Raw genomic sequence first — 13119 nt, 5'->3', positions numbered from 1 at the left:
GGCTGTGGGCAGCTCTTCAGATTCTATCCTACAGTTGATCATCTACTAGACTGAAGATCAATCCTGATTTATGTATGTGTTTTTTAAACAATCACAAACTTACAGAAAAATTGGAAGTACCCATGTAAATAACTTATTTATCCTGAAACATTTGAGAGTAAGTTGCCAACCCACAGATAGTTTAGTGTGAATTTCCTATAAACAGGACATTCTCCTCTTTAACCAGAATATACCATCAAAGTGAGAGAGTTAACATTAACACTTTATTACTGGTGATCCTCATTTTTATTTCACCAATTGTCCCAACGATGCTATATGTTACATTTGGTGATCATCTCTTTCGTCTCCTGTCTGAAAGGAGTCTTCAGTCTTTTTTTGACTTTCATGACCTTGCCACTTTTGAAGGTTACAGGCCAGTTGTTTTGTAGAATGATCCTCCATTTGGATGTTGTCTGATGTCTCCTCATACCTAGAGTTCATGCATCTTCAGTAGGAATGTCACAAAATGATGCGGCATTCTTGTGCACCTTATCAGGTAATGCACAGTTTCAATCTGCCTCATTTTTAATGATGTTCATTTTGGTCATTTTGATTAAGGTGCTGTCTGCAGGCATTACTCTGGAAAATTACTCCTTTGTAATTTATAAACATTTTGTGTAGAGGTATTTTGAAACTATGTGAATATCTTATTCTTTGTTAAATTTTTTATTTATACATTAAATTATTTGTATCTCTGTGGACTCATGGTTTCCTATTCAATGGGCTATACTCTTTCATTATCATTATTTATTTTGATGCTCAAATTGTCCTCACTTGGGCCAGAAGAAACCCCCTCAAGCTGGCTTCTGTGTTGTTGTTAAGGTATCTTTTTTATTCTTTTGTAATTCTTCATTTTCCAGTGCAAACAGATGTTTCTTGTATTTTTTCCTTCCATAGCCCTGGAACTAGGCATTTCTTGAAGGAAGCCTGGTTTCTTTATTGGGGAAAAAAAAGAGTGTGCAATAACTTCTCATAAAAAAGCTTAAAAATGTTCTTTCTGGCAGTTCCACACCCTGTAAAGAGCCCTTATGCTTTCTGGTTAATAATATACTGCCTTAAGTTTTAGAATAATTTAATACAAGCATGTCTTTTCTCTCCATATAGATTATTTAATTAATTTAACACATTATTTTATATGCCTAATATTGACCAGTCTGGACTAAGTATAAGTTAAGGCTCCTGTTAATCTTAGGGAGCTCTCAGTCTGGTAGGGAACACAGATGGACAAATCAGTAGTGTAATGTGATAAGAGCATATCAAAAGATATGATACACAGTGCCATGGGGACACAGAAAAGGGCATCTGTCCTTTGCATGGCCATGCCCAAAAAGTCTTCATCGTTTTGTCAATCAAGAAGCAAGACCTAAGCATCCTAAGCAAGTGGGAATGCTTCTGGGGCTCTCAGAATTGACTAGATATGGAGAACCAGACTAGACAGTGGGCAGGACCAAAGGCTTTGCTTTGGATCTGGGAAGCAAGCAAAGTTGCTTATGAAGAAGATTCTGGTTTGGCTTGCCTCTGCTCCTTCCTTGTGGACCTGTCAAGATCTAAGATCCTAGGGCAGCCCCGTGGCTCAGTGGTTTAGCGCTGCCTTCGGCCCAGGGTGTGATCCTGGAGACCCGGGATCGAGTCCCACATTGGGCTCCCTGCATGGCGCCTGCCTCTCCCTCTGCCTGTGTCTCTGCCTCTCTCTCTCTCTCTCTCTCTCTCTCTGTCTCTCATGAATAAATAAAATCTTAAAAAAAAAAAAAAAGATCTAAGATCCCAAAAAGAACATTTACCTGATGAAGCTTAAGTCATATGTCTGTTCACAACTTTGGGGGCTCAGGTAGGGATGAGTACAGGGAGGGGTGAAGTCTGTTTCTCTCAGTTTCAGCAGAGGTGAAACTGGTGCTTGGAATTACTTTCTCATGAAGATTAAGCAGTTATTCTCCAGGGGGCACTTGAGTGGCTCAGTTGGTTAAGCATCCAACTCTTGATTTCAGCTCAGGTCATGATCTCAGGTTTCTAAGATTGAGCCCCACATCATATCAGACTCTATGTTCAGTGTGGAGTTTGCTTGAGATTCTCTCTCTCTCCGTCTCTCTCTGTTCCTCCCTCAACTCATGCATGTGTTCTCTTTCTTACAAATAAATACTTCTTAAAAAAAAAACAAACCAGTTATTCTTCAAAAGGAAATTAAGCTCTGATTAGGAATGGAGAGTGGGAGCTGAACAAATTGTTAAAATTACCAATGAGCCATACAAGGGCATTCAGGCATATGGAAGATTATGGGGAAAGGCAAGTTCTTGGTAATGTTGTTGAACTGCTGGTTCAAGCTTCACCTGAAACCAACACTTTGGAGATTTCTAGTTACATGAACAAGTAAGTTTTCCCATGTTCCCTACTACTCTTACTCCCCCTCTTTTTGCTTTAAGACCATTTGAGTTTGGTTATCTGTTGCAACCAAAAGATATCCGATATACCACATGATGCTCTCATACAATTGCTGGCAGTTCTTTTTCTTTTACTTCCTATGAAAATATTCATTTCTATGTATTTTTTCAATCTCTAAGTGACATCAGAGCTGCTCATTTTTAGTTCATATCAGGTGAATGATCCAGCTTATAATATCATACTGCTATTTTAAGTCATTTTTCTCAGGTGATATACCTATATAATGATGTTGGATTGTACCCTTTGTAGTATTCTAATAAAACAAAGGAAAAATTATATTGACAATAGTTTTTTCTTACATAAATTTTGAAATCAATTTTTCAGCCATGCAGCTGATTGTGCTAGAGATACAGAAACCTACAGTCATCAATGTGTCCTCAATTCAGGCAACTGGTCAATTACCACTGGGCCTCACCTCACAGGCCCTACATGGGTGCTGTTAGGCACAAAGCAGTGTCAAACAGATCCAGGTCAGTTCCTGTCCCTATAGTAGACTAAGGAAATAACCTAAGAATGGGGACTTGACACTCCTCCCATTGAACGATGAGATCTATGTCCATTCCCCTTAAATCTGAGCAGGCTTGTGACAGCTTCCTACAATAAGATGCATACTTTGTGACTATGTGGTATTATGTGACTTCCAATGCTTGGCCATAGAATGTCATGGGTTCCTGCCTGGTTCTCTTAGGACTCTTTCTGGAGGCAGCCAGATGCCCTGTAAAATCCAAGCACCTTGAGACTGCCATGCTGAAGAGGTATGTGGTAGGTCTCTGGTCAACAGTCTTGGCTTAGCTCCCTGCTGATTGGCAGTTTAACTGCCAGTCATGAGTGGGCCCTCCTGGATAACCAATCTGATCAAGCCTTGAGAAAGACACAGCTCAGTTGACATGTCTTGCAAGTGCATGAGAGATCCCAAGCAAGAACGGCCCAGCCAGAGTTTCTATATTCCTGATACACATTGTTTTCATAATAAAATGGTTGTTGTAAGCTGCTGAGTTTGGGGGTAATTTGTTATGCAGTAATAGTAACTAGACAGGGATCCAGAGTGGTGTGGGTACATTTTCTTCGTTTGTAGTCCTGTTTCTAAGAATTGTGGGTCTTAGAGCAAGAGGCCCACACACCATATGTCTAAATATTTAAGGCTATAAATCAAGCAAATTGTTAAATAAAATATGTGCTATCATCTCATCTTAAAAATATACATTCATGATGACAAAATAGAAAGTTGGCAAAATGCAAAATACAACCAAATTTAATTATTGTTATATATGTCTGTTCTGTTGATGGGCCGGTGATGTTTGGATGAGTAACTAGCTGTTCCATATTGTAGAAAGTTACATGGCCGCTATTTGCCACTGTTATAAGTGCTGCCTCTCCAAGGGATCTCCTGAGTCAGGAATGAGAACAAGGGGGGACAAAAGATAGCATTCCTGGGACCTACCTTGGCACACTGTAGAACCTATTATATACACAACCATCCCACAGTAAGATTTTGTCAAGTGAATTCATTTCTCATTTCACTTACCTGAGAAATTCTCCCTCTCAGATTCTCATGCTCTTTAAAGCAGTGTTTATTGCTGACACTGAAAAAAAAAAAAAAAAAAAAAAACCTAATTAAAATCAAACACAGCCCCCTTTGGATTGAGAACATAAGGCCAGTAAAGTCGAGAGACATTTTCCCAGGGCCTGGGCAGTATTACCTGTCAGAGTGGATATTCAGGCTTAAGGATGATGCCGTGTCAGCGTTGTGGGCCCTGATCCCGAGGCAGACTATCTCTTAGGTGGCTTAACAGAAGTTTGGGTGAGTTGCCCTAGTGATACATGGAGCTCTTTACAGTGCCGGATCAGGGCAGAGGCCCCTTTCTCTGTAAGGGCGTTGCTACTTCATCGTTCCATGACATAGGGACTGGTGTCTGGGAAACAATGGTGGGCTCTAAATATGTGGGACTTTATCCATGTCCAGCTCCCAAACCCCAGCAGTAGAAAACAAGGATGAGCCTGCAAACCTACTGTGTAGTGATTCATACTCAGCCACTGTTTTCATCCTTTTGGCCCTTACTATGTGCCAGATCCTCTTCTAAGCACAGTAATGAGCAAGGCAGTCAGAAGTCCTGTTCTCAGAGAGCTCACATGCTTGTGAGAAAAATCAAAGATAAACACACAGATAAACTAAAAAGTAAGATTATTTGACTACAAAATAAATGCTATGAAGAAAATAAAGCATGAAATGGGGGTGGGGACAGGCAACTTTGGCTGTAGGACAGGGAGTAGCTGTTTGGGTAGGTGACCTTTGGGCTGAGACCCAGAATAAGAGTGGGAGGCAGCAATACAAACATTGGGCAGATTAGCTAACTGTATTTTTTTTATATTAGAGGGTTAAGAAAAATGGCTTTTTAAACCTCAGTACTTGCTGAGCTTCAGTATTGAGCCCATTTTTTGTTATAGTCTATAGAATAACAAATATAAAATCTTTTGCCACCTCGATGATTAATGTACAGAATATAGATGTAGAATATGTTGTGATTAGACCAAATCTAACCCGAATCCAGAACATACCATACAAAGCACATAGCTCTCCTAGATTTTTTATATGTTTACTTTTCTGCTTCTCTTTCTCAAATAGCAAAGCAATAGCAAATTATGTCTTTGAGACTTCTGATTGTCTCTGATTTTAATATGAAAGACTAAAGAGCTAAATCTACTTAGAATGTGATTCTTTAGGCCTATACACGTCATGAGATTTTTAACTAAAGATACTTGAAGTTATAAATTCTTAGTCTGCCAGTGTATCTCACTGAAATACAGTAAAATCTTATTTTTTTTCAACTTAAAAAAAAAGAAATTTACCAGTTGGTTTTAAGAGAAATCTGCATGTATAATTTGGCTTTTTTTTTTTTTTTTTTGGTAAGCAGTAAATATTCATTCATATAATTGAATCAGCCTGATAATTTTTTTTCAATATTTTCTAATTATAAAGAATCATTACACCTTATTATTGGTAATCTTAGCAATATTTATAGTTGTAGTGCCAGACAGTATGCAAAGTGATTTATATGCATGATTTCATATAATTGTCATGAGACCCTGCATGGATTGCTGTAGGTACTATTAATAGTTTCTCTTTTACATTTGAGAAAATAAGCACAAGGTAACCAGCTTGTTGTTGGAAATGGTAGAGCCAGGAACTGAACCTGACTTCAGAGTCAACTTAATGTTTGAGATTATGACCCTAATTTTCCAAATATTTTGTAATATATTATTCCTTATAATATTGCCATGATTATATTCTTATGTTCATAATTAACTTGAAACTTATTTTATCTATCCTTAGGAGTTTGCTTTTAAAAAAATAATTATAACTTCAGAAATTCAGCATATTTTGTCAAAATTTTTTTGTAAAGTTAAACCTTATTCTAAAAAGATATCCAAAATTGCAAGACAAAAGTATCACTGAAACAGGTAAATGTATATGAATAGAGAATGGTTAAATGTAAAAAATGTAATTTTAGCTTTCTAAAGATAAAACCCATCCTAAAAATGTTTTTGTTTTAAAACAGTTTAAATTATACACATTAACTCTGGTGTAATTCCAAAAATGTAGTCAAAATAAAATACAAACTATATAAGAACTGTGAATTCAAGTACAAAAACAACATCTATATCTAGACTCGATCACTTTATGCAGATATAGAGTATATCAAGTTAACTGTGGTCTAGTTCAGATCAAACTGCACAACTAAGAAAAGAAAAATGTCCATCACAAATCAGAGACAAATAAAAGATTTTTAAAAAATGACTGTGAAAGGAATTATTTCTAATGTTTATATGATCTGGCAAGTGCCTCCTCTGCCTGTTTCCCTATCTTCAAAAAAACCTAGGTTCTGTTAAATCCGGTGTTTACCACTGCATGGCTTATTAGACAATGGACATTTTAAGACATTTTCATTAAAATTACTTTCCTGTGACATCTTTTTCTCATCAGTATGTCTTCATCTTCTAAACATTTCAGGTATTAACATCTCATTACTACATCATTGTATTCTTAAAATACCTTTCTTCCCTGAAGTGGACATTTAAAGTTCTCTTCAAATGAATGAAAAAGGATAGCTAATCTCCACAAGAACAAGATGAAGTCAGAAAAATATTTTTTTATGCTTTAATACCTCAGTTCTTGAAATCTTACTAGCAACTTCACCAGGTCAGAGTTTTAGAGCTTAGACACAATAAAAGTTCAAAATGTAGTCAAGGGGATAAAAGTCTCGCAGATATAGGCATTAAAAAAAATTCTTGTTAAATATGTGAATAGGCTTAATGCATCAAGTACGGAGCATATTTAATCACGTCACCTCTGGCTCTCATCACCTTTTAGGTGCTTCATGTGGGGTTTTGTTTTTTTTTTTTTTTTTTTTTCCTAGAGGTTACATATATTCTCTATTAGGAACATATCTATATCTTCCTATTTGGGAGAAGTCAAATTTTTATGCTTTGTTTCACTTAACAATAAAATCTGAAACCATAACACTCCTAGAAGAATAAAGGTAAAAGCTCCTTGACAGTGGTCTTGACAATGATTTTTTGGTTATGACACCAAAAACACAAACAACAAAAGCAAAATAATTAAGTGGGATTATATTAAAGTAAAAAGCTTCTGCACAGCAAAGGAAACAATCAACAACACGAAAAAGTAACTTACAGAATGGGAGAAAATATTTTCAAACCATATATCTGATAAGGGGTTAGGATCCAAAACCTAAAAGGAACCCCTATAATTCAATAGCAAAAAAAATCTGATAACCTGATTAAAATATGGGCAAAGAACCTGAAGAAGACATACACATGGCCAACGGGTGCCCAACATCACTCACTATCAGGGAAATGCAAATCAAAACTACAGTGAGCTATCACCTCACACCTATTAGGACGTCGCTTATTAAAACAAGAAAAGATTAAAAGTGTTGACATGGATGTGGAGAAAAGGGAAACTCTGTAGACTATTGTGAGAATGTAAGTTGGTACAGCCATTATGGAAAACAATATGTAGATTTCTCAGAAAATTAAAAATAAAACTACCATTTTGTCCAGTTATCCCACTTCTGGGTATTTATCCAAAGGAACTGACATCAAGGTCCCAAAGAGATATCTGCATTCCTCTGTTCAGCAGCATTACTCACAACAGCCAAGGTATGGAAACAACCTAATTGTCCATCCATAGACGAACAGATTTAAAAAATATATTACAATGGAAAATTATTCAGCCTGAGAAAAAGAGAAATATTGCTATTTGCAACAACATGGATGGATCCGGAAGATACTATGCTAAGTGAAATAAACCAGACACAGAAAAACAAACACTGCAGATTGTACTTACATGTGGAATCTAAAATAGTGTAACTGATAGACGCAGAGGGTAGAATGGTGATTATTAGATACTGGGGTGAGGGGCAAATGGGGAAATGATGTACAAAGGATAGAAAGTTTTGGTTGTGCAAGGTAAGGTCTGGAGATCTGATATATGGTATGGGACCTATAGCTAACAATACTGCATTAGAGACTTAAAATTTACTAAGAGAATGTATTTTTTGTTAAGTGTTTTTACCATATACATACACACAAATGCACAAATAATAATAAAGGGCCAAGAAGGGTGTGTACATATCTCCAAACTCATTGAGTTGTATATATTAAATATTAAATATAGATAGCTTTTTACCCATCAATAAAATAGTTGAAAGCAAGCAAATAAACATATAAAAGCTTAAAAAATTTTTGAACTTTACTGCTCTTTGATGTCAATCACCCACTGGAAATATACTAATGCTGATATTTCTAGCGACCTTTATGCTCTCACACACCTTTTATGTTCAGGGAGGGTAAAGTTACTTTGGCAAGAAGTGTGTGCATACTCATTCTGCTGCCCAGCAGACAAGTCTGCCATCCCGGCCAGAGGTGTTTGTTCTCTGCAAGCACTCTCTACCTTGCCTTCCCCTCACCCTTTAATTTTAGCCTTTGAGTGTTCACGTGATTCATTTGGGACACAGTAGGATCACCCCATTTTAATCAGCATACTCACTAGTTAATTTTACTTGCCTACCTGTGAAGGAGGAAGTCTTATCTTGTGGACATAAGCAGTTAATTATTGTAAACAATCGTTAAATACTCAAGTTTCAGAAATGTGACTGTGATTTAGTTATTTTTCTTAAGAACATACTTACTATTTTAATTTTTGAAAGCCATACAATTAATCAGTTGTAACGAGGTATAATTGCCTCACCACCAGCAGTGCTCCTTCCCCCCAAATTAGGTGTTGAAGTAGCTGAATGAATGTGTTTGGATGAAAAATACTGTATTGGCATGTTTTGATGAATTAAGATTCACAGAAGAAAAAGTTCACAGATGAAATGAGCCTGATTCTAAAATTTAAATTATTTATAGATTCAAATTATTTATATTTACAGATATTTGTGAGCCTTAGGAGGTACATTTACTGTAAATCTTATTTAGGAACTGTTGATTGAAGAAGTGAATGTGGCTTGTTGTAAGACAGTCAGGTCATACTTCATTCATATAAAGTACCAATAGGGCAGCCTGGGTGGCTCAGCGGTTTAGCACCGCCTTTGGCTCAGGGCATGATCCTGGAGACCTGGGATCGAATCCCACGTCAGGCTCCTTGCATGGAGCCTGCTTCACCCTCTGCCTGTGTCTCTGCCTCTCTCTGTGTCTCTCTCATGAATAAATAAAATCTTAAGAAAAAAAAAAAAGGACCAATAATTAAAGATGAGTGGGCATGCTTTTTCCCTCCTCTGGTCTCCCCTATTGTTTCAAAACATTGAAAAGTATTTGACTAAAAGTGTTATTACACTTTCGGAATATTCCATTGGAGTTAATAAATAAAACATTAATGGACATTTGTTTCAGTGTTGTAATATGCTATTAAAAAGCAGAGTGAACTCCAAGGATCATATGCTTACCGAATATTACATGCCTAACATTTATCAGTAGAAACCAGAATCACGTTTAAGGAAAACAAAATGTAATCAGCTCTTATTTGTTGTTGAGCTCTTATTTTCTATCGATCACAGAACGCTTTTCTTGTCCCCTTCCTTAAAAGTTGCTAAAACCCAGACAGGCAAGTAAAAGTAACAACAAAACAAAATCCCAAAAAACAAAACCAAGCTTACACAATATAAACTATAAATTCCTAAAAATATCAATAAGGAAGTAGAGGTTAAAAGTAGGATTTACGATAGGTTTTGTAGGCATCTATGGGAACTAGTAGACAGGGACTGGCTCCAGGGAGGCAGTGGTGGTTCATTCTAAGTAGCTGCTAACTTGTGCTATATTGACTCAAGGAACAACTTGATAAGTGTTTACTAACATTGTTTCTATAATAGGACTTCAGGGGCCAATGGGGAGAGCTATAAGTAGGAACACATTGAGAAAGATTACTGTCAACTGGCTTGCCTATAAATAGTGGGTCTTGTGATAGAGATGAGGAGTATGGTTAGCCCCAAAACAAAACATCTTGAAAAACTGCTTAATGGTGAAATGAATTCTTTTATCAAAATGTAATCATTCATCATAGAAAAAAATTACAGTAATTGTGAGATGCCATGACCACTTGCCACAGTAGTTGGAGATCTGTATTGAGTTGGCTTTTAGTTAACTATGTTTTCCTGGAGTCATTTTTATCTTAATAGTATTTCAGTATTTTTTGGAATATTATTATTTTTGGACTTTTTTTTCCCAGTGCCCAAGTTACTCCTTGAGGATTAACGTAGGTGTTTCAAGAGCCACATTAATCATTTTAAACTAATAGCTACTTATGAAGGTACATTAATTCTTCAATAATTCTAAGTAGTAGTTTAACTACAGGACTAACTATAGGTACTAGAGATAACAAAATTCCCAAATCAGATAAGAGAGAGAGAGAGAAGTAGATACACAGAGAGGATTTAATGCAATTCTACTCAGAAAACTTATGTGAATTACTTCCTGAGCAAGTTAGATCTCAGTTGATCACGATAATGTATGACTGGATAACTAATTTCTTTGTTGACCTGTAAAAGTGTTCTCTATGCACTCTTCAATTGTGAAAGGAAAATAGGTGTCTTTTTAGTCCTTCTGAAGTTTCCATCCCCATTCCCATCTTAATTCACCTTTGCCTTCAACTTGGCTTGAGAAATGAGTCCTTGTGATGTAGGCAGAAGCTGTTAAACTTCGAGCCAAAGGAAAAGGAGTGTTGTGCTCAGGCTGAGTAAGCAAATGGAATTTTTTTCAAAGGAAGATGGAGGAGCCAACCCTGCAAATAAATGTCTTGGTCCTTTGCAGTAAGACTCCTCCTCTGGCCTTATCTCTTCTGGAATGTAAAGGTCAAAGGAAACTCCACACAGCCACCTTCACATCTCAGTGCACTGGCTAAATATCTCGGGAGAGTAAAGAATTCCTAACAGGAAACTAATCTTATAATTTTTTGTTTGCATTTCAGAATTGTGCAGACTATATTTTCCATTTCAAACAGTTCTACAGACACACATCCTCAGAAACCAGTTCTTTTACATCTCTGATCTGTCTTGTATTTGAGTCTGAAAAAATTTTCTATATACTCTTAACATAATCACTGAAAATAATAATTAGCAGCCAAGTGGCTATGTAAGGAATGTATTGAACTCTAAGCACATTTTGAATATTTAAGTTCATTTTCATCTTTTTTAAATTTTTTTTTATTTATTTATGATAGTCACTCAAAGAGAGAGAGAGGGGCAGAGACATAGGCAGATGGAGAAGCAGGCTCCATGCACCGGGAGCCCGACGTGGGATTCGATCCCAGGTCTCCAGGATCGCGCCCTGGGCCAAAGGCAGGCGCTAAACCGCTGCGCCACCCAGGGATCCCCATTTTCATCTTTTAAACAAATGGTAAGACATAAATTCAACTTACAAAGTAAAGAAACATTTACTCTAAAGAGTTTGAAAGTTGAAATATGTTAATAAATCACTGCACACACATACTCTCTCTCTCCAAAGCCCAGATTACTTAGGTATTTTTTAAAAATGTCTTTTGGTGAAGTCCCTAGTTTCTGAATTCTATATATCTTTCGTGTATTGGTTTTAATGACAGATATGAAGCGTCTTAATTATTGGCATTTGTGTCTAAAAACAGACTCATGTAGCTTATTTTTGGCAAGTGGAATCAAGATCACCACAAAGGGATGTGTAATATAAAGCCTTAAGTATACATTTTCATCTACAGCAGGAAGAAATCTGCACAATAGGTTAGGAATTAACTGTATGCCTTTAACTTCTGGATGGAAGTTTATGCAGCAGTTTATGATTAATTACTCATCTTGGTAAACACTAATTTTCTACTAATTAGGAGTGTTACTCATAAAAATAAAGCTCTCAGTTATCTTACCAGTAAAAATGGGAAATAGAGAATTGCAATACAGGACCTGCAAGCCATGGCAAACCACAGGCGAGACCTGAGAGCAGAGGAGATGAATACTATCTTTTAGAGGAAAGGGGGCAGTTGGGAGGGACTATTATAAACAAAAAAAACCTTTAGAGTAAACTGGGAATTTGAAGTGTAATGGGTTTTCATTGACAGTCTTTCATTGGCTAGGCTGCTGCCAGGCAAGAAGAAAACCTCTCTTCCTTCTGCTGGGGTAGTAGAGTGAAGGCTTCTTCCTGTCGAAAATGCAAGGTATGTCTCTTCTTGTGGAGGGAGGGTCTCCAAGTATACAATTAGCAGTAGAATAGGAGAGCTCCTCCTGTTGACATCTCCACCTCTCCTTCCTTTCATTAATTTTCATAGGAGTAAGAGCATCTATTTGTGCCATGACAACAACAAAAAAAATCTGATCTAATCATTTATTTACTCCAAAACTCCTCTTCAGTTGGATAAACTCATACATTTCCAGTGGGATGAACAAAACCTTTTTGAGGCCCAGTATAAACTTGATGAGAAGCAGTACTGCCAAGGAAACCAGAAAGATATTTTATTTTCAACAGATTTCAAATGAACATCTATGTTTTCTGGAACATAAACTTTTCCAATCTGTATTTCATGTTTTCCGAAGTGCCTATTGCCAGAGCAAAGCAACACAATATTTCTGGTTACTTGAAGGAAAAACTGTTGCTATTAGTTATTCATTTTTTGCAAATACACAGTTCAGCAACTCTCTTTTACACAGAAATATTATGCAAATCTTTCCTAGCATTTGAAAATATGGTAGCAAATACCTTTCCAAACAACAAGGTTTTAAATCATCTGGGAAGTGAGGTAATCAGAGACAGCTTGCCAGACCTCTGTTCACCCTGGACCATTTCCCCTTGGAGATGATTTAAGAAGCTCATTTTAGAGATACTCATGGCATACAAGTTCTATAGAGATCTGGGCTTTGCATGCTTTACATTCTAAAGTGAGTTTTACTGGACCATGTAATTTTGCACCCAGAAATCTTTCAGCAAGATTACTATTTTTGAGAAGAGCCTGAGATTATTGCACTGCCTCTATTTCACATGGTATTTTTGCTAAATGGATTGGATTTTAAACTCTGATGAGTCAATATTGAGGGTTTGGTTATGGTCTGATTTTGTGGAGTAATTATCCTTAGGCACACTGGCAGTGGATTTACAAATCTATCTTTG

At 36.6% G+C, this 13119-nt stretch overlaps 1 long non-coding RNA gene across 1 annotated transcript; it reads right to left on the bottom strand.

Annotated features, from left to right (window-relative positions):
* Window positions 1-244: 244 nt before the first annotated feature.
* On the bottom strand, window positions 245-11229 carry LOC118354215 (uncharacterized). The gene is made up of 2 exons (XR_004814271.2): window positions 4001-11229; window positions 245-3862 (listed from the first exon to the last, which is right to left on the bottom strand). It is a non-coding gene; the product is annotated as an uncharacterized LOC118354215 (long non-coding RNA).
* Between the last annotated feature and the right edge of the window lie 1890 nt (window positions 11230-13119).

This window comes from Canis lupus, chromosome 3, assembly GCF_003254725.2.
Source record: "Canis lupus dingo isolate Sandy chromosome 3, ASM325472v2, whole genome shotgun sequence".
NCBI lineage: Eukaryota > Metazoa > Chordata > Mammalia > Carnivora > Canidae > Canis > Canis lupus.
The sequence above is the reverse complement of the archived record's forward strand: the minus strand, read 5'-3'. Positions and strand labels throughout refer to the sequence as shown.